Consider the following 6,000-nt stretch of genomic DNA (forward strand, 5'->3'; position numbering starts at 1 on the left):
ACCACATTTTCCTCCTTGTCTCCATCTAATTTATCTCCTTCATTTTTCTTTTGATTCCAACAATCTTTCTTTCTATGACCTAGTTTGCCATAGTACCAATAGTCGTTTAGTCCTTTTGATTGAGACCTCTTCCCCTTTGACTTTCTTCTTGATTTCCCACAATTTCTAGAGTTATTTCCTCTCTCAGTTGTTCTGCCCCTACTTTTTGTATTCAAAGCACTTCCTGATGTAGATCCACTGGAGGATTTCCTACAAGTTTCCTCACTCAAAAAACCACCAATCACATCATCATATTTTAGGGTACTAAATCCGAGAATAGAATTACTCACTGCCATTACTAAGCCATTCCAGCTTTCAGGCAAAGAACACAAAATCAAGAGAGCCCTAATTTATTCATCAAAATTGATACCCACAGAAGATAAGTGGCTTGTAATAGTATTAAACTCATTTAAATGATCTGCAATAGATCCACCTTCTGTCATTTTCATATTAAATAAACACTTCATGAGAAATACCTTGTTTGAAGTGGAGGGCTTTTCATACAGTGTCAATAGGGTTTTCATCAAGTCTTCTATTGTCTTTTCTTTTGTAATATTAAATGCCACTGATGGTGCTAGGCATAATCGAATTCTTCCAAGTGCCTTTCTATCCAAAAGATCCCATTCATCATTTGACATAGTTCCCTGATTCTTGGCTTTGCCTTCCAATGGCTTCCATAAATCCTTCTGATATAGATAGTCTTCCATTTACATCTTCCATAATTGGAAGTTCTGCCCATTAAACCTATCAACTCTCAGCTTACCCTCATCTGCCATCACTTCCACTCAATCATGAGACTCCCACTTAACTGTAAGACTTTCTTGCAAAGGATAACTTAAAGACAACCTTGCTCTGATAATACTTGTTAGGATAAAACCACAGACAAAAATAAAAACTACATGCAAATATAACCAATAATAGAAAATTATAGATCACACAGAAATGAACACAAGGCACCAAGATTTAATGTGGTTCACCCAATCCCTGGGCTATGTCCACCAAACAACAAGTCTGACCTTATTACAATCTAGTGATTACAATGTTTAATCTATTACAGTGCAATACCATTGCAAGAAGCAATTTTTTATCACAACATAATGAAAAATACCTAACCCTAAACCCTTATTTACAAGTATTTTATGTCATTTTAGGGTTACAACATGTCAGCCATATGTTTTCCATATGTTGGCTATAATGTCAACCATTTTTCGGCCATATGTTAGCTACAATGTTGGCCATGGCCCACTAATTATGAAGTATGTACAGTACTTTCCTAATCAGTCACTATAATCTAATAAGCATCACTTTTACAATAATTTGCTAGCTTTTGTAATTCAATAGAATGAGTTTTGAGATATTCAATGGGAGACACCTAGATACAGGCATTCTTACAATATTTATATTATATCAAATGGGGAATGAGGCTTATCATTTGGGTCAAACTTTGAATTCTCTTTCCTCCATGATGAGGAAGTGGATGCTCCAGTTGCAGCTAGTGAAGGGCTAATGGCTACATTCTGGGAAGGAATAAAGTTCAACAAGTTCTCTCTTTGACTTCTCATAGCCATGATCATTTGAATTCCATCTAAAGTGGTGAAGTAGTTACCTCCAACTTTTGAATCTAATTCATACTCCAAAAATAATGTTTAAGAGGCTTTAGAAACAATAATGTAGTTACTAACCTTATGGACATTTATGTATAAGCACACATAGAATGGGTCTAGCTTCTAAAAAGGGGTGGTAGTTAAAATTGATGCTTCTTCTTCTTTGAAGAGAATACAAAAAATAGGCTCTTCATCAGCTAATGGGTCACTATCCAACTAAGGTAGGTCATTGCTAATGGTAGAGTCAACACTAGGCTAGGTTTTGGTATTAGCATCACTTTTACAATAATCTACTAGATTTTGTAATTCAATAGGATGAGTTTTGAGATAATCAAGGGGAGACACTTGGATACAAGAATTCTTACAGTATTGTATTATATCAAATGAGGAATGAGACTCACCATTTGGGTCAAACCTTTACTTCTCTTTCCTCCAGGATGAGGAAGTGGATACTCTGACTACACTTGGTGAAGGGCTAGTGGCTGCATTCTAGGAAGAAATAGAGTTCAATGAGTTCTTTTCTCTTTGACTTCTCATAGCCAAAGTCATTTGAATTCCATGTAAGGTGGTGAAGTAGTCACCTCCAACCTTTGAATTTAATTCATACTCCAAAAATAATGTTCCAAAGTCGCCATGGAGAGCATAATCATCTTCACTTTTAGGGTACTTGATGGTTAGCTCGTTAGTAGTACTGAGCTTCTTATATCTATTCATTTTTGGGCAAGAATCATCATCATGATCTACTCATAGATGAAAGATGCATATATTTTTCTTCTTGACCTCAATGGCAAGCTTTTTCTAAGTAGATGGAAATTGCAATGGTCTACCTTCATGTAGCCTTCAAGGAATGTCTTGATATGGTTGTTGGAGTGAAGGGCCAAGTTTTCCCATTTGTCTCTTCATGGAAATCATTTAATTAGAGATTTTTTGAAGCATTTCTTTATTATTGTTAGTTATACTAGGAATAGAGCTTGTAGATGCTCCACTATGAATCTCTCTTTTATGTTTCTTGACTGTTATTAGATCATCTACCAACTTGATTATGAAGGTCTAAGTAACCAATACATTAGCCACATATGCACATCTAACTTGAAAGCTTATGTTAGTGTGCATGGAGCTAATGAAGAACATCTTCTAGTTGTCAACAATAGGTTTTCTTGTTGTAGGGATGCTATTGACCAACTTATTGAATTTAATAGTAAAATCCCACATAGGAACACTAGGTTCCTTCTTGATCTGAGTAAGTTGTGTCAAAAGAGTATGCTTATCCTCTGTACTATTATAGCACACTTCAAATCAGTTATGAATGTCATTCTAGGTTGTGATACATCCTAATATAAGGTGCTAAAAGTAATTAGCTACATTGTCAACCAAGGTTTCAACAATATCCTAACTACTACATCTTCATGTTGAGGAAAAATGACGTTGCATGCAGCAAAGAAAGATGCAATGTACTCATAACTAGAGACATTCCCATCACCATTGAATTTTGGGAAATAATTTCTAGAATCTCTAGGCAAGTCATTATATGGAAGCAGTGTTATAGGAGCACCCCATCAAAACAATTAGTCTAAGGTATTCTTGGCCTTTTCAATATTTGATTCTAGCATATTTTTAGGCTTCCTTGCTTAATGATCCTATTGTGTGAACCCTTGAACAAATTTTGTTATTTCTATAAAGTAGTTTTTTCATGAGGTCATAGGGGTCTACTGTCTCCTAGGTTCTTGTTAGAAGTTTTAGGAGGTGTTAGAGTATATTAGAAGTTATGATGAAGTCATAAAAGCAATATAAGTTGCATAAAAATAACAATACTGCAACATTTTCATTATATTAATGATTTTTGTTTGTAGTGGTTGCATCTAATAGTCACAACCTTCAAAATCTAGTTGGACTAGTTGGAAGAAGGTCTTCATAAGCCCTTACAAGTGTTTGGAAGACAACAATGTAATATTTTGCCTTTGAATCAATAAAACTACCATTTTTTCCTATATAAATGCTAATTTTCTATTTATTGTATAGACTATACAGATAAAGGTGGCTAGAGAGTCAAATTTTATTGAATCTTGTTGACTTACCTTTCTAATGAGCCCACTCAAAGCTCTTGAATCATTAGGAGATAGGAGATATAAGGATTTTTTTGAACTTGGTTTCAAACCCTAACTACCTAGGGTTTTAGAGGAAAATGGCAATATCTCCCATTTCCACCATTGAAAATTTTTTATTTTCAATGGAATGAGATATTGTCAAGTGTACTATAGGATTTTGGAGGTTTCAAGATAGGAGGAGTTGGTGGCCATATTGTATGGGCAAGAATGTGTTGGCATTTTCCTGTGACAACTCTTCTGCATTCTAAGATTTGTTGATTTGCATGCCTTGGGGTTAAAGCCAATGGATGAAACCTTGGAATCCCTCTTTTCTTGTCCTAATCTAGATGTTTCATGCATTGGTTTGGTCCATTTCATTGAATTTTTGGTACTTCCTTTGTTAGGGTGACTTAATTGGGGCAATTAGGCCTATTAAGCATTGTTGTTTTAAGAGGTCAAAAGGTGACATCAAGACCTCCCTTTTTGGGAGTATAAAAAACTCAATAAAGGGTTTCAAGAATGTTGATTTTTTCCTAGGGTCCTTTGGTGAAGTTTTAATTTATGGCACAAATTGCTTTGTGAAGGGCTATTAGACTTGTTACTACATTATTAGGACATAATAGTGAATGTGGGTTTAGGTTGTTGATTGGCATTGGTCTTTTATTCTTTTAAACACTTTTTCAACCCCTTAATATGCTAATGGATCTAAAATTGTGTGAACCTACCATTTGGGGGTAAGATTCATGGTTGCCAAGTTTGAAGTTGCTTTAGTGACATTATTGTATAAAGGTGTAGAAGTTTGGGAGAATTGTCAGTCCTACTAGATTGATGTCAGCATAACTAAGGATTATGCTTGTTAAACCCTTACCTCTACATCAATTGGTATTAGATCCTTAATATCTCTAAGGCTTGAAGTTTTTCATCATGTCTAAAGAAGAAGGAGATGGATTGTCATCAAGGATGAAAATGCTAAGATTGTGAAGTATTTGAGGGAGCAGAAACAAAGGGAGACTAAGAAAAGAAGCAAGGATGATGTTAGAATTACTTAGATAACACAGATGAGGGATGAGATAATCAAGCTTAAGGCAGAGCTTGGGAAGAGTGGTGGGAACTTTGGTGGTCTTGAACAAGGAAGTGATGATGAAACCCTTTGGAGGAAGAAGAAGACGAATGCCCTCTAGATTAGAGGTTGCTTGTGAAGACTCTAAAGTCCATGGAAAAGAGATCCTTGGATGCTAAGTTTGATTTGCCCACTTATGATGGGAAGATGGATGTTAATGTTGTCATGGATTGGGTGAATGCCCTAACTAGTTTCTTTGATTGTGAAACTATCCCTAAAAAATTAGAAGGTTAAGATAGCCAATTTAAGGCTAAGAGGGTATGCATTGGTATGGTGGAACTTTATCCAAGATGATAGGGCAAAGAAAGGCAAAAATTAAGTCTTTGCATGGAAGAAAGTGGTGGCCTTTCTTTGAGAAGTCTATATAACTGCATATTATGAGGTGGCACTCCATAGAATGAGGATGGGATTCAGACAAAAAGACATGGATGTCTCAACATATACTAAATAATTCAACAACCTTGTGATGAAGTCTGGTATTATAGAACCAGCAAACTTGAAGGTTGCAAGGTATTTGTGAGGATTGAAATTGTCAATTCAAGATGAATTGAGCCTAACCACCATAACCACTATCCAAAAATGTTTCATATTGGCTTCCAAGGTAGAAGAGAGGTTCAAAAGGAGGAGTGAACAAGGTGGAAGAGGTAGAGGAAGGAATGATAGATCAAGAACAAACTCTTGGAATAAAGGGAAGTTAGATATATCAAACAAGCCCTCTAATCAAGAGACCAAGGAACAAGGAGAATATAGTTCAAAGGGATATGCAGGAGGTAGAAGATCCTTTGGCAGGGGTAGAGGAAGATTAGATAGGCCTCCAAAGTGTTACAACTACAATCAAATAGGACATTACTCCAACAAATTCTTAGAGAAAGAAAACAAGAATGAATGTAAAAGGAACGGTCAACTTGTCTATGAGGAAAGAGACCTTGAAGCAGAAGAAGGTAGAGCATCAATAATGAAACAAGCATTTTATCAATTTCCACATACTCAAGAGCCTCCACAAAGAAATAATTTGTTTAGAACAAGATTGAAATGCCAAGGGAAGGTATGCAATCTATTAATAGATTCTAGTTCTACTAAAAATTTAGTTTCTAAGGAAATGGTGCAAAAGTTAGAATTAGTGAAGACTCCTCAACCTTTCCCCTATCAAGTT

Source organism: Cupressus sempervirens, chromosome 7 (genome assembly GCF_028749045.1).
Source record: "Cupressus sempervirens isolate cs-2001-9-10 chromosome 7, ASM2874904v1, whole genome shotgun sequence".
Classification (NCBI taxonomy): domain Eukaryota; kingdom Viridiplantae; phylum Streptophyta; class Pinopsida; order Cupressales; family Cupressaceae; genus Cupressus; species Cupressus sempervirens.